At 39.7% G+C, this 26,645-nt stretch overlaps 1 protein-coding gene across 4 annotated transcripts in view; it reads left to right on the top strand.

Moving 5' to 3' along the window:
- LOC129721140 (probable WRKY transcription factor protein 1) overlaps positions 1–26,645 on the top strand; it is a 242,582-nt gene that overhangs the window by 73,493 nt on the left and 142,444 nt on the right. For 3 of the 4 annotated variants that reach the window (XM_055673333.1, XM_055673331.1, XM_055673332.1), the window contains one exon: positions 13,848–14,758. The gene's annotated coding sequence lies outside the window, so the exon portion shown is untranslated. Of the gene's footprint in view, positions 1–13,677; positions 13,698–13,847; positions 14,759–26,645 lie in introns of those variants that run through there. The other variant, XM_055673334.1, reaches the window with a different exon arrangement.

Genomic DNA, 26,645 nt, shown 5'->3' with positions numbered 1-26,645 from the left:
ATTTTACTTTTCTTGCCATTCTCTAGTTCATGATTATTTGTTTTGCGACACACCAGTGGCAAGCTCGACATGAAAGCTCTAGCTTGCAGAAATCAAGTCATCATTGTATAACCGATTATTGAAGTGAGAGGGCGGTTGACTCTTAATTGAAAATTTACTCGACACGCAGCCAGCAGAGCAGCAGCTAGGCAGGCGACTCATTTAATCGCAGCCTTACACAGCAGACGGGTCAACCGGCACCTGGCACTGCACAGCATTGCTGAACATGTCCAAACATGATAAAAAATAATGCATCTGTCGTCTCACGTTTGCTTTCAGCCAATTGAATATTGCTTAAAGCTGTGATCGTTGTTGTCTTGTTTGTTTGTTTGCAGTGTGTGCGAAAAGTAACAAGAGATCTGAAATCATCCCGTGTCATCGGTAAATGGCAATCCAAAATGATGGTAATTTAAACAAACTTGTCTGTATACCAACGCATTCTGAATTGCTCTAAATCGTAATAAAAAACATGTTTTTTTTCTGAACGTTGCCAGTGATAATAACTGCGCAAAAAGCGTATAATTGAGTTCTTGCTTTTCTTCTTTGTAGTTATTGGAATTATTGTAATTTTCAAAATACATGTTTCATGCTGGGCTGAAGGTAACCTAGCATGAGTTTTATTCGTTTAATGTCAAACAATTCCCAATCTAAGAAGTTCCGATTGAATCGTTTTTCTTTCTAATTTCAAATAGTTTTGTTTAGTTTACTGTTTGCTGAGAAAGGAAAATTATATAAAATTCGCTAAATAGGATGTTTGTTGTGGAAATAAAGCTACGAACAAAAATTTACTGTTTCGAATATTTATGAAGTGAAGACGCTAATGAAAAAGAGCTTTATTCATTGATTTGGTATAAATTATTGTTTATATCGCCTTTAAAGACTCAGCATTTAGAAATGCACTGTTAGATAAAATGGCAGGAAATACTAGTGTTACAATCTTAATATCTATTTCAGTCCAACATCCTTCGGTCATGTCTTGGATACCACTGCTTTACTTACTTTTTTCATCCCCCTTCACGATGCTCCCTTTTTGCCGCTGGAGCAGTTGTTCATTGGAAAATAAAACGATACTCAACGTCCCTTGGCTTCACATAATAAGGAACTCAAGTTCCTGATTTTTGGATCATTCCCAGCAAGGTTGCCTATTCAATTTTGGGGTGCTTTTTCGCTGCGTGCCGATAGCTCGTTTCACAAGTGCAGTTTTGAGAAACAATGTATGGCAAACTTGTAGTCCCTAAGTAGTACTACAAGTTTGTTGAATAGTGCGATGCTCTAGCTCTTATACCTGACGTGTGAGAGCCCATATTCAGCGCAATATTCAGCCAATATTCGCGGTGAATATTATTATAATATTGGCTGAATGGCCCACTGAATATGGGCTCTCACACTTTAGGCATAAAAGATAGAGCACTGTATTCTTTGACAAACTTGTAGTGTTACTTAAGGACTGCAAGTTTGACGTACATCATGCTGCAAAATTGTACTTGTGGAGCAAATTTTTGGCACGCGACCAATTGAATGGAATTGACACCCCAATATTGAATATGCAACCTTGATTCCCAGAGCATGCAATCGCTTCGAAATAACCTGGCAGGCAGCTCCTGATACCGAAGCAAGCTGTTACTGCGTTAGGCATCGATCCTCATCCAGCCATTTCTTCTGCTCTGTGTATTCGAAGGTTTTTGACCTTCCTGCGGACAGTGGTTAACATCTAAATTACCGTCTTTAAATTAACAGTACGTTTTTTCATCCAAAGCAGTATTCTTGTGAGCATTTTTTAACTCTCGATGAGCTCCAGTTTCGTTTTTTTTAACAATATGAGAAAATTTACACTCCAGCGAATGAATATTACTATGCATAAAATCAGACATTTTTACACAACTAAATGTGTATAACGCCACAATAACGTCACCAACATGCAATTAACATCAACATGGTTCATCACGTTGTTGATATGTCAAAAAGGTGAGAACATTGTTGCGCACGCTGTAACACAGGCAAAAGTGACCAAATAACATTTAATATCGATGTTTCCGAAACCAGGAATAAACTCCAGGCGTCATTTTGGAATCCAAGATGGCAACTTACGGTTTTTGTACAAATACCAGTAAATCCGGGTATTTCAGAAATTGGGATGATGTCCACATGCTTGAATCCGACCACAGATACCATTTTTAATTCCAAGATGGCAATTTTCGGTTTCAGGAAACTGCCATGGAGGATCGGAAGAAAAGATGACGACTTTAAATAAAACTTTATTAATAATCTGCTTATCACAATGGTGAGTGTAGGAAGAATAAAGAAAGAGTGTGGCACTGCTAGGCCTTATATAGGTACAGAACCGGAAGACTACTAGCCTTTAACAGTTGGTACAATCGGCTGTCGATTTACTGTCATCTAGAAGATGGATTCTGTTGACTGTTATACACTACTGTACAATACTGTTATATAAGTACATATCACTTCTCCCGGACTTAAATGAGACTTTAGATTACAATCAAATCTTACATACTAATAACATATGAATATGAATATATATTCAATCAGCTTTTGATAGTTCGATTTCAATGCACTACTGCTTCTTATTTTTTATTCTTTTGGAACGACGAAGTCTTGGTGATGTGGACTCGCTACGATGTCTCTTTTTCGTTGTTTGTTTCTTTCTCGAGCTCTTCTTGGCAGAACGAACTGGTGGAGTGCCACGCGAAGAAGAAAATTCACCTTCCTTCACTGGAGACTGAGCCGGGGATGATGGAGACTCACATCTTGGCTTGGGACAAATTACGGGAAGGCAAGGATGGAATTCGTCCGACAGGTTGGAAACGCGTATCTGGTTAGCATGAACCATACGTACATTCCCCTCGAGGTTGATCAAATAAGTTAATGGACTAATTTTCTCCAAAACTAAACCAGGAATCCATCGAGCGTTATCGTCAAGATGGTTTCGGTAAAGCACCTTGTCACCACGAGAATATGCTTTCACCGTAGGACTTGCAAATGCATCGGAAGGAATAGCGGGCTTCAGAGTCGTTTTCTGCTCGTTTTCAACTCTCAATTTGATAGGGTTAGAAGAGTTAATTAAAGTTCGAGGTACGTAACAGAAGACTGAAGAAGAGGGTGTTTTACCAGTAGAGGTTGATGGAGTGTTACGATAATTGAACAATATTCGATTAAGCTTTCTCTGAATTGGCATCGGTCTGTACTTTTCATCCAACAAGTATTTTTTCATTACAGTCTTGATTGTCTGCACACCTCTCTCCGCCAGCCCGTTTGACTGTTGGTGATACGGAGGAGATTTCAATACCCTGATATTGTTCTGTTTACAGGCATCCACAAACGTAAACGAACTAAAGGGCGGACCATTGTCCGAACAAACTTTGTTAGGAAGTCCGAAAAGTGAATATAAATCATCCAGCTTTTCCAAAACGCTATTGGCATCAGTTCGCCGAAGATGTTTAACGTCAATGTATTTTGAATATGCATCAACAACTATTAAAAATGTTTGACCTTCGAAGTGAAATAAATCCAGATGCAATCGTTCAAACGCATGACTAGTTGCAGGCCAACGTGATTCTACTATCTCTTTTGAAACTCTCTGTGTTTTCTGGCAAACAACACAAGATTTCGCAAATCCTGAAACGTCTTTGTCGAAACCTTTCCACCAAAAATAACTTCTACCGATCATTTTCATACGCACGACACCATCGTGGTGTTCGTGTAGCTTCTCGAGCACCTGAAGTTGGACTGACTTTGGTACAACGACACGATCATCAAAATATAAACAGCCGTCTTCTATTTCGAGATTCGAGCTGATTTTCTCGAATGACTTTAGCGAATCTTCGACGTCACGCGGCCATCCATACTTAACGAATTTCATAACCTTACTTAATATGGAATCAACACGTGTTTGTTCCTGAATCACTTTCAAGGCGATGAAATTTTGCTGGTTATGTTCTTTCACTGACATGTGCTCGATACGATTTTCTATAGGCAGAGGTAAGCGAGACAAAGCATCTGCATTACGATGAATCACACGGTATGAATAGTTTGACAACAATACTGCCCAGCGATGCAAGCGAGATATTGCAACGGACGTTGAACTCTTCTGTGGGTTGAATATTTGTTTCAACGCGGCACAATCGGTCACCAGAATGAACTCAGTACCGTATAAAAACTTATGGAGTTTGGTTACTCCAAATATCACAGCTAACGCTTCTCTGTGAATTTGACCATAATTCATCTGAGCAGGACTTAACGTTGACGACGCGAAGCACACTGGCTTTTCAATGTGGTCCACCAAATGGGACAACACGGCACCGATATCGTACGGACTAGCATCGGTTGTAAGAATCAACGGGTTTTTTGGATCGAAAGGCTCTAACAAATCGTTGCTGATCAATAGCTTCTTGCTATTGTCAAACGCCTTTTGACAAGCAGACGACCAAACAAATTCACGATTTTTCTTCAAAAGCTCATATAACGGTTAAATTTCCGTGGACAAGTTCGGCAAGAACCGATGATAGTAGTTTAGAAGACCTAAAAAAGACTGTAATTGACTAAGGTCTTTTGGTGCAGGAGCGTTGCAAATAGCTTCGACCTTCGAAGCACAAGGACGAATACCCTGTGAGGTTAGCTTGAAACCAAGGTATTCGATTTCAGTTCCAAAAAAGAACGATTTTGACCAATTTATTTGAACTTTGTGCTGGCTTAGCCTCTCAAGAACGACGAAAAGATTTTTTTCGCACTATTGACGAGTTCTACCGCCAAGAACAATATCGTCCAAATAAGGAACTGCGGTTGTACCAAACAAAATTTGGTCGATTATGGACTGAAACAAAGATGGCGCACAGCTTATGCCGAAAGGCATGCGAGTATACTTAAATAATCCTCTGTGGGTATTTACAGTGCAGAGCTGTTGGGAGGCTTCCGATAACTTCACCTGCAGATACGCTCCGTCGAGATCAATCTTGCAAAATACTTTAAAAATTGCCATACTGGCCAAAATATCGTCCACTAACGGTAAAGGGTAGTGTTCGGTAGAAATAGCGAAAATAGCGATTCAATGTAGCTTTCCCATATAAACAAATTCGGGCTGACCCGTCTTTTTTCGGGGTGACTACAATGGGGCTTGCTCATGCGGATGTGCGAACAGGAACTAGAATTCCATTTTCTACCATTCGATCAAGCTCGTGATCGACATTTTCACGAAAACGAAAGGGGACTGTATAAGGTTTGTGGAAAATGGGCACTGGCTCTGGTTTCAGAACAATGTCAGCCGTAAAACCTTCAATTGCCTGGGAACAATCTCCAGACAGCAACGAAGAAAACTTCTGTTTCACATTAGACAATAGACTGGATTGAATTGCACTGATGGAAGAAAGGTTCAGACTCACCATTTCCCTCCACCCTGGAACGAGAACGTCTAGACTGGATCTACCGAGCAAAGGAGTGATTCTTCTATCCTTCTCTGGCTGTATGACGAAGAGCGAAAGTGAAACTTTTCCGCCTCCTTTCGTCGTGACTATGACCACCAATTCACCCTGCGGACGGATGCTTTGACCTGAAACCGATTGAAAACTTTTGTGAGTGGGGTTCAGCTTAACATGAGAGAGCTTTTCATGATACTCAACTGACGATATAACAGAATCACATGCACCCGTATCGATTTCGAACGTGACAGGCACTCCTTCGATCACCAGTTGCATTGTGGCTGGGACATCGATTTGTCCGGTTTTACTAGGCGAAATCTCTCCAACAGATGCCAGAGCTGCTTCCGTTGAGCCTGCCCCTACGCTATGTTCCAGTGCACCATCATGTTCAGGTGACAGCAGATTTAATCGCCAACTTTCTACTGCTTCAGACATTTCGGCAACTCGACCTTGATTGCCGCTGCTCTTTTCCTTCGACGAACGACACATGGTAGACACGTGGCCGGCCTTTCCACATGCAAAGCAAGTCCACTGCTTAGCTGGACACGTTTCTGGATTGTGATTCCTCCCACATCTAAAGCACTGCTTGACTTGATCCACCGACTTTCGGAACGACTTACTTGAGTTGTTTGCTTTGTTATCTTTTACGACTGACTTGACTGACTTGGTTTTCCTGCGGCTTGGACGATTTCCGCGACTTCCGATGTAGAGCCGCGAGTTTCGATGAGCCCTGCATGGCTCTTGACTCCTGCTCCGCTGCTCCCGAATTGCGTGCAATGGTGCAAGCTTTTTCGAAAGTCAAATCTGCTTCACCGAGGAGTTGCGTCCGGAGGTTTGAATTTTGAACTCCGGCCACGAACTGATCCCGCAATGCCTCCGGCAGGAATGTTTTGAAATCGCAGGAATGCGACTGAGCCTTGGGCTGAATGATGAATTTCGAAATCGACGACGACGACTCGACGACTGCTCAACTTCCCGGAACTTGTAACGCTCAGCAACCACGTTGACTGATGGTGCCAAGTGCTCCTTTAGCAGCTCTATCAGATCTTTGTATGGCTTGGTGCATGGATCGTCGGGTGAGCAGATTCGCGATGCGATGGAATAGAGACTTGGCCCCGCCATCGTCACTAACATCGCAATTTTCTTGTGAGCTGGAACATGGAATTTGTCACAAATCACAAACTGCTCCATATGACCTTGTATTGGTCCCAACATCCTGACTTCTGATTGACCTTCCTGCTTTACTGTTCCTCCCGTTGCCATGACTTATAACAACGCGCGTAACAAACACGTGCTCGAGACTATTTCTTGACTCAAAAGTGAGGTTAGGTTCGACTTCCTAACATTACTCACGACTTATACTGATTGGATTTTCAAATCTACTTTATCTGCACTTCACACGCGTTTTCCGTTATCCTCGTCGCCAAACTTTGACATGGAGGATCGGAAGAAAAGACGACGACTTTAAATAAAACTTTATTAATAATCTGCTTATCACAATGGTGAGTGTAGGAAGAATAAAAAAAGAGTGTGGCACTACTAGGCCTTATATAGGTACAGAACCGGAAGACTACTAGCCTTTAACAGTTGGTACAATTGGCTGTCGATTTACTGTCATCTAGAAGATGGATTCTGTTGACTGTTATACACTACTGTACAATACTGTTATATAAGTACATATCAGAAACAAGGCCAGAAGTCAAATGCCATTAATTATGTATACTTACAGCCCAAAATGGTGAAATATTATCCAATATGGGCATTTCAAAAACCGAGAATTACCTTTAGACACCATTTTGGAATCCCAGATGTTGACTCTCTGCTTCTGAAAAAAGTTAAAAGTGACCGAATATCATCTGATTTCGGGATGATACTCAGAAGCCGGAAATCAGCTCCAGCTGTTTCGAAATTCACTTTCGATTACCACCCAATGCGTTTTTCCGGATCTTGGATGATGTTCAATGGTCGGATACCATTTTGAAATCCAAGATATTGATTTCCGGTTCGTAGAAAAAAGGCTTAATAGAGTTAAATATCATCGATAATGCGTACAGGTAAGTTTGTTATTTCTTTCAATATGTGAAAAGAACGTAGGTAAACTTCAGCTATGCATGTAGTTATTTTTTGCACCATACTTCTTTCTTCTGCTTTGTGCTATGCTTCTGCAGCTCGTTTGTTGCTTACATTACACACGAGCAAAACAAGAGTGGCGAGTCATTCTAGTGAGAATACACAGAAATACACCGAAGTGCGCACTGCTGAGATAATAAAACAGAGATAACATGAATTTTCTCGTAGAAGAATGTGAATGTCTGTTGAGCGGTGCCAGTATTTATTTTTTCAAGTGTCTATATGCAAAGCAAATGCAATCAACTTTTCTACCAAGATGCTCTCCTCATTCGATATAAGCTCAAGAGACTCACTGTAAAAGCTCTGCTGTGTATTTATTGTGCGTAAAGTCAACTCGTGTTAGAAAAACCACCTCAATTTATTATCTCTCAGGAGATATATTTCTTAATTCACCACGGTGTTTTTTGCAAGCTTCTAAGATACACACGATTCGCTGCTCTTATCAAGTACGTGCGTCGATTTGCTCACCGCTAAGAGAGCAGTTGTTTCCGCAATTGAGATACTCTCCTACACGCTAGTGATTCTTTGAAGAAAAATCACAAGGTTGTATGCAAAGCCACGACCGCAAGGTTGAAGTAGAATACTTTTTAAAGAAAGATAACCCGGCTGCTTGCGTGTCAGTCATTTTTTCTAGTAAATAAACGTTGACCGTTCATTGGCAGTATTGTAATTTCTTTTTGTTTGATATTTTGAATGAAGTTCATTGAATATTTTTAAATTTTGTGCAAATGAGAAGTTGAGGTGCTGCCGAATTGTAATATGCACATTTAATACGACATCATTAAACGGGAACGGAACAAAGGCTACGGTTATGCAGAACTCGAATGCCGGCGCGATGCGATTCGCCTTACAGTGGTCAAATGTACAGCTCTTTTTAAGGCGAAGTAGAGTTATACATTTCAACAGATTTCGTCTTGCCGAATCGCATCGCGCCGTTATTTGCGTTCTGCATGACCGTAGCCAAACACTGAGCGACGCAAACACGTAATAATAATCAGAGTATGCATGGAGATGAAGATAATTAACTTTGGATTATAGCGCAAAACGAGAAAATATTAACTCTTCAAATAATCATTTGTGTTCTTCAAATTTCAGTTGTTCAATTTAATATCCGATGAAATGTTTGTTTATTATCTGATGAAGCTCTTATATAGGCCAAATGATGCATTCCCAATTTACTAGGTCCATAACTCTGCCGACCGTGCTTGGGAAAGTGCGGTATAACGACCAATCAGAGGTCGAATTTTGTGTTTTGACAAGGCTTAAGAGTTTTCAATAGTACAATAGTTCGAATGATAAAATTGCAATTTCATGCATTTGGTAGGAATCTTAGAAGATTTTCTAATCAATTGCTGCAAAAACGAAGGAAATCCATCGAAAACTAACCGATTTATTAGCATTTGAAATTTTTCTCACTTTTTTCAGTTTTAGATTTTCATTTCACATCCCTATGTAGCCGAACTTCCTGAGAGAAGAATTCTGATTCAAAATTAAATCTTCATTAATTCATTTCTTGTCCTTATAAGGACAATTGTTCAATTTATCATAGGATGTAGTGTTTATCTTACATCTCTGTGTTACCTCGATAGTGAGGACTAAGGCGCACGGTCTACACAATGAGAAAGGTGTTTTCACATTTAAACTAGACACGGCTTTACTGGAGGAAGTGTGCAAATGCATCTACCGCTAATACCACCGCTATCATACGAAAGCGCGTCGTTTCATGTGGGGAATATCAAGAACGAAAAATGACGCGCGTCTAAGCATAACCCGAACTGTTTCGCCGTGCTGCTCCCATTAACCTTTACATCGGCCTCAGGGAAGTACCGGCTGCATCTTCATCTACCGCTGAGGCTGTCACTATACTGCTATTGGTACCAAAAGCTATTAGATCTTCAAATAAGTGTTTTATTTGTTCTCAAAAAAACAACTGTTCAATTCAAAATCGGATTTACGCAATCGCATCTGTGTAATATTACCGACAATAATATTCTTCTGAACAAAATTATACAACTTTCCCATTAGGCCTCTGCCATAATAGACGCGAAAAGTGACGCGAACCGTTTCGCTCGGCTGTAGGTTAATGTACAGCCATCAGTAGAGCTGTGCATAAACCTACGGCCGAGCGAATCGGTTCGCGCCGCTTTTCGCGTCTACTATGGCAGAGGCCTTAGAGAAAGTTGCTGGCTGATGTATTCACTTCATGCAAGCCTGCTGCTGATGCATCCCGCTACCACGCTGAAACAGCATTTTAGTGAAGGGAGTGTCGCTGCATCAGCTGACCCTTCTACTATCGATGCTAATATACCCGCTGTAACAGCTACGCCATGCATAGCCATGCCACAGTTGTGGCCGCTATTCGCTGGCCCAACTGCTGAGCAACTGCAACGCTATCCGTAGCCATGCCACAGTTGTGGCCGCCATTGGTACCCGCTGTACCTGCTTCTGCTGGCCCTGCTGCTATCGATGGTGAGATCCGCTGAAACTGCTACGCTTATCCGCAGCCATGCCACAGTTGTGGCCGCTATCTGCTATCGATGGTACCCACTGCTCGCTCCCGCTGCTGCTAAGGGAGGACTGTTGTCGTCGCTGTTCAGAACTATTATGAGCGGCTTCGACTAAAACAGGCTCTTATATAGGGATGAAAATAGGAATGAATTATTTTACGTACGTGGTGGAATAATATAACTTGAAAAATATGTGTGACTTCATTCCGGCTCAGAGCGATCATTTGATAAGCTCCACCTCTTTTTTCAGTTTCTAAAGTTTTTCCTCATTTTCTTAGCACGGATGCACAAAAATGATTTCTTGTCGAGCCGGACCGATAGCACTCTCATTGAAGCAACAAAATAACATGTTTTGTGTCGTGTTGTGCAGCTTGGTTGAAGAAAATGTTCCCGTCCCCGTGTCGCATGTAAGCAGATTATTGCGTTCAGTAGACAGTAGATAGTGTATCCAGCGAATAAACACCGATGGTGCTCTCACACACGCAACGGTTTTAACCCGTATCTTATTGCGGTTTGTAACATCAAGCGATTTCGTTTGCTCGCTGTTGCGTGTTGCATCATGTTGCAACTTGGCAGCTGGGATACGACGAAATTCTGTTTATGCTGATTGATTGAATCGACTTCATATTAGCTCTGCATAGTCGAACTAACTGCTTTTGTGAATGCGTACTAACAGGGCAGTTAATTATTCAATGTCGGTTATGCTGATCGCAGCCTCTGCGCTGCCCCTACAGTAGGGGGTTTACTTAATAAAGTGAAAGTAAAAATTAGACAACTACAACAGAATTTGATTGCATCCCGCACAGAATGTCTGTTTGTGTTGATGCCAGAAAATTATTACCCTTCAATTATTTTTTTATTTGCCTTGAAAAAAGCATGTTGCGGTTCAAAATCGGTTGCTAATTACAACCTTTAAGCTGCCCTAACATTGGGGGAATTAAGATACACGGACAACATGCACTGTGGAAGCTATTTCACATTCAGTAAATTAGACGGGTGCGACAAATTTGAATTGCTAGGATGCAACACAGAATGCTTGCTTGCGTTGACAAAAATTATTAACTTTCAATGACTTGTTTATTTGCTTTATAAAGGCATTTTTATTTCCGAAATTGGATTTCCTGATGGCAATCATCATGCTGCCCCAACACGGGGGGAATAATGGCTGTCTGGCGACACACGCTGAGAAAAACCGCGCTGCTCCTGAGACAGGGTGACCAACCACAGGGCTAGTGCTGCTGCTAAGGAAGGACGACTGCTGTTGTCGCTGTCTAGAACTATTTTGAGCGGCTCCGGCTGAAACAGGTTCTTATGTAGGCCAAATAGCATGTTTTCAATTGCAAGGTATATGATCCTGTTGACCGTGCTTGGGAAGCAAGCATATAACGACCAATCAGAGGTCGAATTTTTCGTTTTGACAAGGCTTGACTATTTTCAATAGTACAATAGTGTGAAGAATGAAATTACAATTATCTTATTTTGGGAAGAATCTTAGAAGATATTGCAATCTATTGCTGCAAGAACGAAGGAAATCCATCGAATACTAACCGATTTATTAGCATTTGAAATTGGACATATTTTTCACTTTTTTCGATTTTAGATTTTCATTTCACATCCCTATGTAGCCGAACTTCCTGAGAGAAGTATTCTACTTCAAAACGACAAGCCTGGGTACAGATATACAGCGATTTAACGCGCTTGAACGATTTCTCGCAAACTCGATCAGATGCTGGTAGCATCCTCTCAGAACTGAACTTTGTGGGTGTGCAGAGCAAAGCAAAGCATAAGTGCTACATTCCAATTCGGAACTTGACTTACTGTTTTTTATACACAGACTTCGCAGCCGACTGTTTAGTGTACAGGACACATGCGAGGCTAGCGCTACGATCCTACTGACACTAACAGTCTTTCCCGAGCCGAGACTCGAACCTACGATGACTGGCTTGTTTGGCCAGCATCGTACCTCGAGACCATCTGGGAGATTATGGGTGTGCAGGCCTTACTCAACCAAGTAGCATTTTTTTTTTCAAATTTATCTGGATCAACATCTGAACAGGGCTTAATATTTCTATAAATCGATTTATCTGAATAATGCATAAAGAAAAGTTGTCAATGGATGACTTCAAGAGAATTATTATTATTAATTATCACTTCAAGAGAATCCTAGCTAAAAAAATAATTGAAAACAAAAAGTGATCCTAAATGTTTTTGAAATGAATTTTTTTAGGTAGACAATTTAGTTAGGTAAAGTTTTTCTGAATAAATGAAAGCAATTTCAAGTAAAAAAATCTCTCCATCAGTCAAGTCTGTAGCATCTTAAAATTATAAGATACATTCAAATAAATCCCTACGAATAAAACTGGTTTTGTTCATTCACAAAACCAAAAAAAGGACAAAATCAGTTGATTAATACAATAATATTTGAAGGCAAGTAATTTTTGACTCGTTCGATTAATTCTCAGAACTCCATACGTCATTTTCAAATCCGAAATGGCAACTTTCGGTTGTTGTTGTATTTTAAGTGATAATTGAATTGATAATTTAATTGATTGATGCTGAAAAGGGACGTGATATGTGCAAATGATTGGCCTTCAACGGGCGTTCAACAGAGTTTTATCCATGTGTGATTTTCCATTGAATGCTTTGTACGGAAACGTTCAACTAGTGACTGAATAAAAACTACAAATAAGCAAATGTACGTCTGTAACATTCTCGAAGAACCTGTTCAAACAGGATTAATTTGCATGCTTTTTGAAAATTCTCGCTAAACAGAACTTGAGTCTACTCAAATATACTAGTACCGTCATAATTCAGAATAACTACCCTGACCGACCAGCCACTAATTAGCAATTTATTAGTTCACATTTTACTGCATAATTTTATATACTCTGAAATTATGAATGGGATTCACATTTTTAATTGCATTCATCTAGAAAATCATCCAGAGATATCCCTGGAGATTATAAATAATCCGGTGCATTCGCCAGGGGTAACAGCTGAAACTGCTTCTACCGGGAGCTTTTCGCCTAGGTTTTTTATTTATGCATTTTGCAAATTGTGTCACCATCACATAAGCGACACTAGGGGGCATCATAAGGAATCATATAACGGGCCAACTCTGGATACATAACACTAACGAGCAGGAGCGAATGACGTCGTTTGTTGTGGGAGTAAATATACATAAGCACAGCGGGGTGGACCCATTTTTCCAACGATCTTCGAACAATCTAAAATAATTTGATTGTTTATAGCGAGTAGAATTTTTATTTTTGTTAGATTTTAATTGACTCATCCAATGGAGATGGAGAATGCAAAATCCAGTCGAAAACGTAGGTATTAGAATTCACCCTACCCGAAATGTTGCGCTGAGCTGACTGTCAGAGCTGCCACTAGCGAGCCGAGGCACATTTACGGTACGAGTGGATGATGCAATCCGAACAATTCATTTGTTGAACTTTCGTTTCGAGCACAATAACTACACTTTATTGAATTGGACTTCATTTATTGATTCTGCCTGCGTTCTCGTACTCAGTTGCTCCTACAACGAAGTAACTGCCAGTTGGGAAATAACCTTCTGATGAACGATATTTATGTAATTAATGGGTTTATACTTTAGCAATTTCAAAACAATCTGTCCGATATTTTGTTTAACGGATTCTATTTTCTAACATTTCGAAAACCAATGAAAATCTACTGTCATATTGTTGTAACCAGCAGTCTCTATTTCCTCTTTTCCTTTCAGATAACCTATTAGCTGCCCAACTCTCAATCAATGCCATGATACCGTCAATCTAACACCGAACAGCTGCCGGCACCGCGGATTCCAGCCGTAATAATCACCAGTTGGAAGGTATCAAACTACGCTGCAACACTCCTGCCGTCATCCGGTTCGCCCACGATAATCCGAATAAATATAAAAATAAATAAAAAGGAAGACAGAGAAAAACCGTCTCCGCGGTTGCGTTATGAGTGAAACACTTTTCATCGGTTAGTAGCAGACCGACATTTCTCCGCGGGTTTCGAGCCGCCCGCCGCCGTTCGAAAACGGTGTCGACGCTTTATATTTCGCTTCGGTAAAGTGAAACTTCAATCGGCTAGTGATTATTTTATTTATCCGTTTCGGTTTTTGCGGTTTTGCTTCCACTGCTTCGGAACGCAAAAGGTGAAAAATTGCAACTTTAGTTTTGTGGCCTTTCCTACGCTCAATTGTTTATTCTGTTGATTTGGTTTGTGAGTGTGATTCATCCGCTGGTCGAAAACAGCAAAGAGGTTGAGTACTTTTTCAAATTCAATAAAAAAAAAATGAATAAAATGTAAATTGTGGAGCTGCTCAGAGAAAAATTGATGCAGCGAGGAGATTTGAATCAAGTGTGCTTGCGAGTGTTACCGAAAGCAAGATTGTGGTGCAGTGGAAAAACAACGTTGGTCAAAAAATTGTTTTCGAACATTGTAACAGCTGCGCATGAATGAAAATTAGCATCTAGCAAATGCAACACACCATCGGTAGGTGTGATTTTGAGGAAGAGATTGACCATTTCAGCCCGGCTGCAGCAACGACCGGGTGAACCATAGTGTTAGCAGTGAGCGAAAGTTCTTTCGCGTAAGACAATTTGAGGATTAGAGCCGGCTTAGCCGTTCGCCGTTCAAGCCAAGGTGAGTCCATAACGTGGTTGACTTTCTGACTGATGAAGTTGGTGTGAAAATAAATCTGAAAATTGTTTTTCAACTAGAGAAGACAATCACCGGTATGAATTTACAATTTGGTTTCTATATGAAATTTGAATTTATAACAGTATAGTAACTATTCGCTGACTTGGAGAAGAACACTTCCCAGTAATCGGAATCGTTTCGCTAGCTGAAATGTCATTTCAAACGTTAATGAACATCGAGGAGGATTTCGATAGATAGCGGGTTACGTTGCTTCAAGACAATTTCACAAAAGATTTTCATTCTCAAGTTGACTGCTAGACAGAATGTTCGATTTGTGTGTTTCTGTTGTTACTACACCCCCAATTAGCCATAGGTTAACCGCAAAACCATCAAGGACCAGTTTTTTTTATGTTGCCTATCACATGTCCCCCGTTTGTGTTGATATTTGACATTTGTAGTCTTTGTGACTGGTAATTACCCTAGGTAGCGAGCGCTCAGTTAAAAAGATGCACAGTTGAAATGTCGAGAAAACTGAATAATTAATCTAATTCCGATATTTAAAATCCTTTGAAACTCTGATGCGACTTTCATTTATTTCTAAACTCGTTTAAAAAAGTGCTTAAGCAACGAATTGAAATAATTATTTAGCAATCAAATATTGAAGCAATATTATATCATGATTTCGGAAGTAATTTCAATAATTGTTCTATGCGGCAGTTGAATTTTACTTCTTTTATTTTTTATTAATAAACGATGTTACATTTAAACCCAAAATGGATAAAATGAAGAATGAGAAAAATAAAATGAGAAGTCGGAAGGAAAATAATTTGCAATCAGGCTTTATATATTTTTAACGTTTCGAAACGCAGCCAAAATTGCATGAAAATTAATTCCAAAAAGCAGAGCAACAACAAAAGAAAACTTAGTCCTAAGTTAATATGAAAATATTACCGTTAGACAAAAGACAAAAAAAATGAAAAAATTGCTTAGCTCGAAATACCTGAAAATCGCTTCCAAAATATAGAAACTCTAAATTCAGGTCAAGCTGGCTAAAAATGCCTTGAATCAAAATGGGTTGATATTGCTCTAGACGACAAAAAAAAAAAACGGACAAAAAATGAACCAAACTCAGCCGAAAAAAGGAAGAATGCTTTCAGAAGTGAGTAATGTAATTGAATTCAAATACAGTTGAAAATGCCCAAAAATTCCAAAATAACCAAAGTCTGAATTAATATGACTGGATAACATGGGCGCTCTTTTCTATAGCTCAAACTAAAAAAAAAAGGAAAAAATTTTAGTTTTTAACCATTTCTGTAAAATTTTCAGACACGTAAGTGAACTTTTCCGTAAGCGAACTTAGAAAAGTATAACCCTGCGAGTAATTACTCTTTGGCCTTTTATGATCTTCTATCGTTGTTAGGTTAGGCACCAAAATTTCCAAAATTTTCACCAAAATTTCCGACGATATGTTTCGAAACAGAAATTTTATGAATATTCGAACAGAATTTTACAGTTATTCGTTCAAGGATCATAAAACTATTTCCACATACCCGGCCGGTTTTTATGGTTTCGGGTGTCTTTGTGATGAGCCCCGAAAATGGACCTTCAGAATAGATTTCACTGGGGCTTTTATGGGCCAAAGAAACAATTAAATAAAACAAAGTCAAATAACATCCAATCCTTCCTTAAAGTCCTTAAAATCCAGACAAAAATAAAAAGAAAAAATCCTGAATATAATGTCAAATGACTGAAAAACACGTTAAGGTTAAAAAACAGAAGTCGCATCTGAAAGTACGAAAAAATCGAAAATAAAAGCCATTATAAATTTTCCTCGATCCGATAAGAACCTTTACTGAACAAAAAACAATGATCCCAATGTAGTCCGAAAAATGAAAATTCACGAAAATCATTACAAAGTACATATATAATAAGTAATATATAAAGTAATATATAATAAACAAATGGGAGTCAAATAGCTTAGAATTAAACTGGAGCATCTACGAAAAATGTAGGTGCTTGATTTCAAGTTTGACTGAAAATAACCGAAAGTATCCACATGTCACTAATGTTCCCAGGTAAATAAATTCGTCGAATACTTCAAATGTTTCTCCATTTATTCCCCCCCCCCCCCCCTTCTAAGAGGTCCGAAGGCCTCTTCCACTGCTCTACGATTAATACCAATAATGCCGATATCTCCGCAAAACCTAGAAGCCCGTGCGACTTCGTAATGATGGTGCCGCTTCTCTGCACACCAGCCCTCCGTATAACACCTTCCAATGTGATGTTAAACAATAAGTTCGACAGCCCGTCGCCCTGCTTCAAACCATCTAACGTCACGAAAGAGTCCGATATCTCACCGGCTATTCTGACGCTTGATGTAGATCCTTCAAGGGTGACACGAATCAGTCTAATCAGCTTTGTTGGGAAGCCATGTTCGAGCATAATCTGCCATAACTCATTTCTTTTAACTGAATCGTACGCTGCCCTGAAGTCTATGAACAGATGGTGCGTCTGCAAGTTGTATTCTCGAAATTTATCGAGGATTTGTCCCAAGGTAAACATTTGGTCCGTCGTGGAACGTTCCCCTCGAAAACCGCATTGGTACTCGCCAACAAAGGTCTCCTGCAACGGCCTCAGTCTGTGGAACAGGATGCGGGAAAGAATTTTGTGCACGGTATTAAGAAGAGTTATGCCCCGATGATTGCTACAGTCCAGGCGATTACCTTTTTTGTAGATCGGGCATATGAGACCCTCCAACCAGTCCGCGGGCAATTCTTCGTCAGACCACACTCTCAGAATGATCCGATGGATGGCACGATACAGCTGTTCGCTCCCGACTTTGAAGAGTTCGGCGGGAATGCCGTGCTTCTCGGCTGCCTTGCAGTTTCACAGCTCTTTCACTGCTTTCTTCACCTCGTCCATGGATGGTGGATCCACAGCTTGACCATTATTCTCAATAGTCATCCTGCTCCTTTCGACTCCACTGTTACCCTCACCGTTCAACCGTTCGTTTCTTCCGGCGATGGAGTCTCTTTTCAGCGGCTCTAGCAACTCGATAACTACCCACGCTCTGACGAGTCACAGCCGTGGCCAACATGTGACCCCGGCGCGGTTCTCTCCTCCGTCACTCGCTGGTACTCAGCGTCAAACCACTCATTGGACGGAGCTGCCGCAGTTGTACCCAACACTTCTCGCGCTGTAGTGCTGATCGAACTGTGGATGTGTCTCCGCTGTTCATTCAGGTTCCCTTCAACTCTTTCCTCAATCCGTTCATCAACCTTCTGCAAGTACTCTGCAGCCACTCCTTCAGTTAATAGCCGCTGGATGTTCAACTGCATCCTCCTCGTTGCCTTGGATTTCAACACGTTGGACAGCCGGGCGCAGATTTTGGCTACTACGAGATAGTGATCCGAATCAACGTTCGGTCGTCTGAACGACCTCACGTCTGTAACGTCTGAAAAGTGCCGTCCATCATTCAGAACGTGGTCAATTTGAGAGCAAAGCTCTCTATCGTGTGCATCCAGGTGTGCTTACGTATGTTCCGGCGTGCAAAATAAGTGTTACAGATAGCCATCCCCCTAGCTGCAGCGAAATTAACGAGCCTCAGGCCATTGTCGTTCGTTGTAGAGTGGAAGCTTTCCCTACCAGTTACGGGACGGAAGAAGTCTTCCTACCCGACCTGTGCATTTGCATCTCCGATGACAATCTTTATATCGTGCCCTGGGCACTCATTGTATGTCTTTTCCAGGAGCTCATAGAACTTCTCCTTTTCGTCATCGGGTTTCTCGTTGGTCGGTGCGTACACATTTATTAGGCTGTAGTTGAAGAATTTGCCCTTAATTCTCAACACGCATATACGGTCACTGATCGGCCTCCATCTAATGACCCGCTTCATCTGTTTTCCAATTAGCACGAAACTGACTCCTCTTTCTGCTTTAACGCCGCCGCTTTACTAGATGTGGTACTTAAATGAAGTGTCCGCAATACGATCTACTGCCCGGAATTCGCGTTCTCCCGATTTCGGCCACTGCACCTCTTGGATAGCTGCAACCTCCACATTCACCTTCCGCAGCTCTCTAGCCAGGATACTTGCGCGTGCCGGTTCGAGTAGAGTCCTTACATTCCAAGTACCGAGTTTCCAATAATCGTTGTCCTTTTTCGTTCGCCTAGGTCCATGCCGATTATTCCGTTCCGTATTTCTATCTGGATTGTTCGTAGTATTTAATATTCGGTATGCTGCCTTACTAGGGCTGCGATACCTAGTCTCGCGACGGGGCTGCGGTCTTTGATATAGCTGGCGAGGCACCGCGTTTCATGATTCAGCCGCCCGCTCCGGATCAGACGCTGTTGTACGCCGCCCCTAACATGGGGAAACAGCCACGTACGTTCCCCCTTCCCAGTCAGCATGCGACCAAAGTTTTCACCGGGGTTGGTTACCCGATCTCCGCTAAGGTTACTCGTATCCCGGTCGGTACCACGTGGAGGTTAGGATAGGAGTTGCTGGATCTGCCCACAATGGTGAATAACTACAATAGGATCTCATGTGACACGTGTCCAACCATTCGCCAACCTAAAAAAAGTCTCTATTATAATAATAAAACTGGTGTGAGTAACGTATGAAAGTTCTCTCCAGGGAATTGTATCTAGGTGATATTGTTAGGATGGACAGAGGCTCGGTAAAGTAGAGCAGTAAGCTTGAAACGGAAAGGTAAAACTTACACACAAGCACGGACATGAATGATAAGCGTATCACTTACTTCAATAGTGATACTGCCAATAATATGAAGTGCGGAGTACAGAAAACATCTGGGTAATATCACAATAAATCTAATCTCTGGTCGCTGATGAGTCCACACAGAAAAAAAAAATCAGAAAATTTCATAGCACTTAAATAAAAACGACATTAAAACTAACTAAACTCACCTGAAGCTCTACTAAAAACTTGAAGAACCAGAATAAAAATAATCAAAAATGCACCCTGGGTAAACTGGAAACATTTGTTGAGGCTAAAGGAAACAAACACAAAAGAATAAGGCTTCGAACGAGACTTAAAAATCATGAAAATAAAATGATCGCAAATTTATCTCCAACTTCTAGAAGTCAGAACGATTGAAAAGTTATATGGTCAAAATCAGTCAAAATAGTTGAAAACGCAAAACAGCAGAAAGGCCTCAGCCGATATTATTTCCAAATTAAGAAAAAAAATAGTCAAAGAAACAGAAAACGCCTCCAAAACCAGAAAAAAACGAAAAAATTGATTTGCAATTAGTATCATTTAACATAAAAAAGCAACTATAAACCAGCAAAATTACCAAACTCAAGAAAAAACTACACAGGTATTCCTCGTTATAACGTATCTTTTTTTTAATTCGTTATGTTATATCGAATCACTTTTTGCCTTTTTCCTAGAAAGGTATAGCAATCACTGAAAAAACTAGAGGTATGAAAGTGCTCCAGAGGGCCGAATGTCGTATATTACTCGACTTAGTTCGACGAGCTGAGCATTTTCTGTATGTATGTTTTTATGTGTGTATGTGTGTGTGCGTGTGTGTGTCTATGAGCAACTTTTTTTTCTCACTCACTTTTCTCAGAGATGGTTGGACCGATTTCCGTGAAATTAATTGCAAATGAATGGTGTAGTTACCTCATAGGTTGCTATTGAGATTCATTGTAACCGGATTTTTGGTTTAGAGGTTATGTATCAAAATGTAAAAATCACGAAACATCAATATCTCAGAAACTACACAACCGATTTTAACGAAACTGACGTCAAATGAACGGGCTATCTTCAGAACTCCTAACTTATTAATTTCATGAAGATTAAACATATGGTTCAAAAGTTATGCAAAGAAATGTTTTTCAAAGGCTGTTTAAACTCACTCACTTTTCTCAGAGATGGCTGGACCGTTTTTCACAAAATTAGTCTCGAATGAAACGCCTAGTTGTCCCATAGGTTGCTATTGAATTTTATTGATATTGCTTCGTAACTTTGTCCGTTATTTATAGAAATGTCAAATCACGTTATAAAAGCAAAGCATATACCAAAGACTGCTTAAACTCACTTACTTTTCTCAGAAATGGCTAGACCGGTTCTTACAAAATTAGTTGAAAATGAAAGATCTAGTGGCCTCATAGCACCCTATTGAACTTCATTGTAATCGGATTTTTAGTTTAGGCACCGTGTATCAAATTGTGAAAATCACGAAATTTCATTTTCTCAGAAACTAAACAATCAATTAAAACAAAACTGGTGCCAAATGACGGCCTGTTTTGAAAATCCTTAACTAATGATTAAACATGTGGTTCCAAATTATGTATAAAAGATATGTATAAAAGAAGGAAATCACGTTTTGAAAAATAACATATTCCAAAGCAGTGGCGTAGCGTGACCGGGTGATACCCGGGGCGGCAAATTTGGGTGTCACCCCTTTGCTCCTGGGTGTCACCTTCACCAGGTTGCAATGAAATCATTTTGTTATCAAAAATTTGTGAGAGTTAGCACGTTTGTTTTCAATTGCACTAAATCTACCTATTTTTGAAAAATTGGTTGAAATTATACTCTTGAAAGCAAATTTATATAATTTCCGAGGGTTTCACCGCGACCTCCACCTGATTGATAGTAAATCTCAAGGATATCACCCTTATGAAGGTTACACATATTAAAATTTTCCTCATGGGTGTCACCCCTTAGAGGGTGACACCCGGGGCGGACCGCCCCCGCGGCCCCCACCACGCTACGCCTGTGTTCCAAAGACTGCTTAAGCTCACTCAATTTTTTCAGAATGGTTGGACCGATTTTCACTAAATTAGTCTCACATAAAAGATCTAGTTGCGCAATAAAATCCTATTTAATTACACTGTTATCGGACTTTAACTTTGTCCGTTATGTATCAAATTGTAAGAATCAAAAAACTTAATTAAATACCACAGAAACTACACAACCGATCTGAACATAGTTGGATTCAATGGACCAAATAAACTTGTCTTTGAAACCGTCATAATGTTTAAGTATGTGGTTTAGAAGGTATGGAAAGAAAAGTGGCTCGGAGACTGTTTAAAACTATAGTAACGATCAAAATATGTGGCCTCAACATTTTTCAAATTTGATGTTGTACTATAACCAGATTAAGCAGAATTTTGCCATTTTAGGAAGTATACCGGCAACCAGTAAAGTAGTGAGGGAGACTGCGGGTTCAAGTCCCGTCTGGATGCGGTATGTTTTTCCAAATCTGTATCATGTTTTCAGTTCACTTATTTTTCGCTTCCCCGGCTGCACACACTGTCTGCCCTTAATGAACTTGAATGTTAACGGGTAAAACCCGTTGTTAAAGATAGAAATTAATTCGAAAAAATTTAGCCCTACGGCGCACCTTCCGTTGTTATGTTGCACTCGCAGGCATGACCCAGACTGGCTTTGGTCTCGATCACACAGGTCTATAAGAGTTATCAGCGTCAGCTAACTCTCCTGTGTGTGATGAGACATTCCTTTCAGTCGCACAAACAACGCCCGCAAAGCAGTGTGTGTAGTTAGGGGCGAGCAATAGAGTGAATCAGCAGTGGATTTTTCGCGTGATGTATTTGAAACATATTTATTTCATGGTATTTGCATGTGTTGTTCTTATGGCCACCAGAAGTTTGTTATTTAAAGTGGAAAATAAATCCAGCAGAAATTTTCAAGGTGTATTTTTTAAATGAGAGTGTTGTGTAATTCTATTTGAACAAATAATAAGTTCGAATGAGAAAGTCTGGGTCTTACCACTAGGTGGATAAATTTGGGTTTTTGATTATAATAAACTTACCAGAAAAGTGACTTTTATGTTGCAATTTTTATGTTTTTTTTTAATATTCAAATTAACGGTGAATTTGTCACAACAGAAATTATCCAATAGAGACATATACAGCGAACATATTGAAAAAATATATTACATGTTTTATTTGCTTCCCTTTGTTTGTTCTCGATTATTTTAATGAGACTTCTGGTACAAAAGAAACATAAGACAACAAAAGTTCATCTCAAAATATATTTAGAAAATTCCTTTTTGAAAATGAAAGTAATTTCAGTTCAGCGTTATGGTTTAAGAACGCTTCTAAATAACAGAAAAGGGGAAGGCTGGAATTGATTCCAATTTTAGTTGTTTCATAAATGGATGAGACTAAAGACAGAATTGATCCTAATTTCACCTTACTGCTTAATCGACAATGCCTTGGAGGCTCAAAGCAAAGTTTATAAAAAATAACACCAGGCTAGAAGCACCCAAATTCATTGGAATGGTTGAATAGCTACAATCTTTTATTTCTTTCCGGTTTGAGCTTTTGGAATGCACTTTTTCATGTACTTTGTCGACCAGTGTAGTTTTTTCAGAATTTTACAAAAAAAAAAACAACTTAAATATTTTTAGAACATTTTTCACATCCAATTCTGAGAACTAAGTTTTTAAATCTATTACGATCATCAAATGCAATTGATAGTTCGATATCGTTATTTCAAATTTAGCATTAGAATTATAAAAGCAGAATCTCGCTTCAATGCTTAATTGAATTTTCAATGAAAGTAATCATCCGCTCCGACTTCTTTACATTTCTCGTGTCGATCAAGAAAATGACATGTTTTTTTTACCTTTCAGCACGAAGTAAAGTGCCATTTAAACAAGTTAGAAATCAACCATATTTTGAGCTGAAATACTGGGCTCATTTCCTTCAATTGTTGTCAATAACACCTCTGTTATTTCTATATATTATTTGTTCATCAGAACGCTGTCATTGGAAAATTTGTGAAAAAAATTTCAGTGGAAAACAAAAAAGTGTGGTGTACTTTAAAATGCACCATATGCCAGCCAGCAAAAACAGACAATCTCGCTGGTCTTCATCACGCTCGCTCAAATCTTCATCCAAATCCATTCTAAACTCGGTGTTGCGATATAATCAATCAGTTCTGCCCATGATGAACTTGTTTGACCGCCCGTCGGCCGCTCATTTTCGCCAAAGCAATAATGGGCTCCTGCGAAACGTCCGCATCTGCTTCGTAATTGGATCGGATCGCGTTTTATGTCGCTTGCCACATCAACGCCGCCGCCGTGGTCAGTCACTTCGAATCAAGCAAACGGCATGTAACGCGCAAGCTGTCAATCAGAGTCGCGGACGACGCAATTGGGCCGAAGTTTTCCAGCGTTACGAAATGACTGTTTTGTTCACCTGTTTAGCGGTGTTACTGCGCTTTCCCTTATGGGTTGGTTTCTCTAAGCAGTTCCATTTGTTCGCGCCGTCTCGAAGGTATGAATTTCGAAATATTGACATTGTTACAACATTTAAAACGTACTATACTAGCGTGTTACAAGCTCAGTATTAATGCATTTGTTTATCTTTAGAGGAAACAGATTTGATTGGCACAAAATATTGGTACGATGTTTGCGATATAAGCTCATGCACGGCATTTGCAGTTGTGTTAGGTAATCATCAATAAAAATTTTCAATCTATCACGATAAAGCTGCTCATCCATTGGAACGTTCTTTACCAACTAAACTGGTCGAATCTAGAAATTTTCAATCATACCACAATTACTAGCACTACAACTGAGTTCAATCAGTTGGGGAGCCTCCATCTGTGCGAGGGAAGAGCATGAAATTAACCTTAAATTGGATTTGATCAAACTGCTAAAAATGATTTATCTCGTGGCGGAAACGATCAGTCCTGTCTGCGTGATAGGTGAACCTGACTGGGATCGATTTTTCTATATACCTATTGCGATGATTCAAGTAAAGTAAAGGTGCATGAAATAGTTTAGTCTGAATTTCTCGCTCTTTACAGAAAAAAAAACAGACAAACTTGACAGCATAATTTTACCCGAATACATCCCCTACTGTCTGTTACCAATCTCCGGGGGCTCTACATATTACCATCCAACGAAACAAGTCAGAGCTTCTGCCTGCTGATGCGCAATCGCAGATCGATTTCAAATGGGTAGCATTCGCGATGCTCGTCGTACAGGGTGCAGCGAATTGCCTCTGTTCGGGGCTAGGCGATGGCCGTAGTCACACTTGCAGGCATGCAAGCTGATTTCACTTTTTACCGCGCGCCCGTATATGATTTAATGAAATAATTTACGAGGCGGAGTATTTGCATAATGGAAGGTTTTTGCACTTGACCAGTTCAATCTGGTTGAGAATATGTAGCGCAGAAGGCGAAATTCATCTTGGCACTGGGAAATATTGATCAATTATTCTTCCTTCCTTCTTCCTATATCTAGCCTGTGACCTTTTAAATTAAGTTAATTAATTTATTAGGTTATTAGTAAACCCCTAAAGAAAATTTGGATACATGAATCATGAGTTAAGGAACCGAACTATAGGGAATAAGTACAATTCATCAATCAAGTAGAGATTATAGATTCTAATGAATAATGTAGTTCCCCAAAATTAAAATTAAAAGGAACACAAGATGTTGTATAACATTAGGAAAAAATGTTTATTGATGAATGATCATCATGACGAAGTTAATTCTTTTGCCACAGTAACTAAGACGTCACCTATATACATTTGGTGGGGGATTGCGAAGCACGACCATTAAAATTAAAGTCATCTTTTTAGGACGGGGTCTGATGGCAAAAGTTATTAACACGCATCAAAGTAAAATCATAGTAAATAAATGATGACTGAATTGTAAAATTATGAGTTCAAGGTTCAGTCACTGTTAAAAGCTCATGATAATATTTTTTATGTTCGAAATCAGTAACTTTATTGTAATAACTGTTATCCAAGAACAAAACTCGATGTCTGTGTATGGTTTTCGAGTAATTCGCCATCAAACAATTCAGATCATACGCGAAACTGATTTTATTCTCATTCAGTGGATAATTATTGAATAATCCTACGAATAAAATGACTAAAATCTCCTTTATCAAAAGTATGTTGAGACCAATTCTTACAGCAACATCAAATATACAATTAATTTCTATGTTATAAACTTCTTTACCTTTTGTTTGTTTTTTTTTCTAAATATTTCAATATATTCTTCAGAGCAACAAAAAATATTTTTTCCGTTTTCTTTCACGGTTCAGCAGGTTTTGATAGTGGGTTTCATTGTCTCTTTTTTCCTCACCAGACTGTCACGAAGCAGATTGATTTCGTCCCCAGCGAGAATAATTGCAGGCTTCGAATATTCAAAGTTCTCCAACCGAGATGTCCCTTGAGTGAACTCGCATCCGCAAGAAGATACCTCGTTACGTAAATGACATCGAAACGGCTTCATTAAATTTCTGAGCCGGTTCGGCCTCCATTTCATTCTCAATTCTCAATTGTGTGGTAGAACCCTAATTGACATCAATGTAGGTGAACGCAGGTGGTCTTCCGATGTTTTGTGTGCTAATTGACATTTGCCATCATCAATAATGGATGTGATTTCAACTGCGTAATGGAAATTTGACGGATAACCCCTGAAACTGTCATATTTCCGCCACGTAACCTGAAACAGTCCAAGCTGGCTCGGGAAATCACTCAATTTGAATAATGTATCAATTTATCGAGTGCAGCTTATCAAACTTTTTCTCCTGCATGAGTTTATATTTATACCTTATTTTGCTGATACAAAATTGCCGTAAGCATGGCGGCAGGTTGTACGCTGGAGTCGATCAACCGATCAATCAGTTAGAAACATGGTGGGCTGCTTACTCGATTGAAACTGAGTACGTAAAGCCTGTATCAATAGCATCGTTCCGTGAAATTAAAGTCACTATTTGCCCCGGCTTTCGTAGTGGTACCAATATAGATGGTACCGTCACTGTCCTTGTTGTGGTCAACCAGCTACACTGCCTACTTTCCAGGGTCCGCTTTCACTCACATACGTGATATGAGAGAATATTTTACCACATCAAATAAGCAATACAGTACCTGTATA

Source organism: Wyeomyia smithii, chromosome 2 (genome assembly GCF_029784165.1).
Source record: "Wyeomyia smithii strain HCP4-BCI-WySm-NY-G18 chromosome 2, ASM2978416v1, whole genome shotgun sequence".
Lineage (NCBI taxonomy): Eukaryota > Metazoa > Arthropoda > Insecta > Diptera > Culicidae > Wyeomyia > Wyeomyia smithii.
The sequence above is the reverse complement of the archived record's forward strand: the minus strand, read 5'-3'. Positions and strand labels throughout refer to the sequence as shown.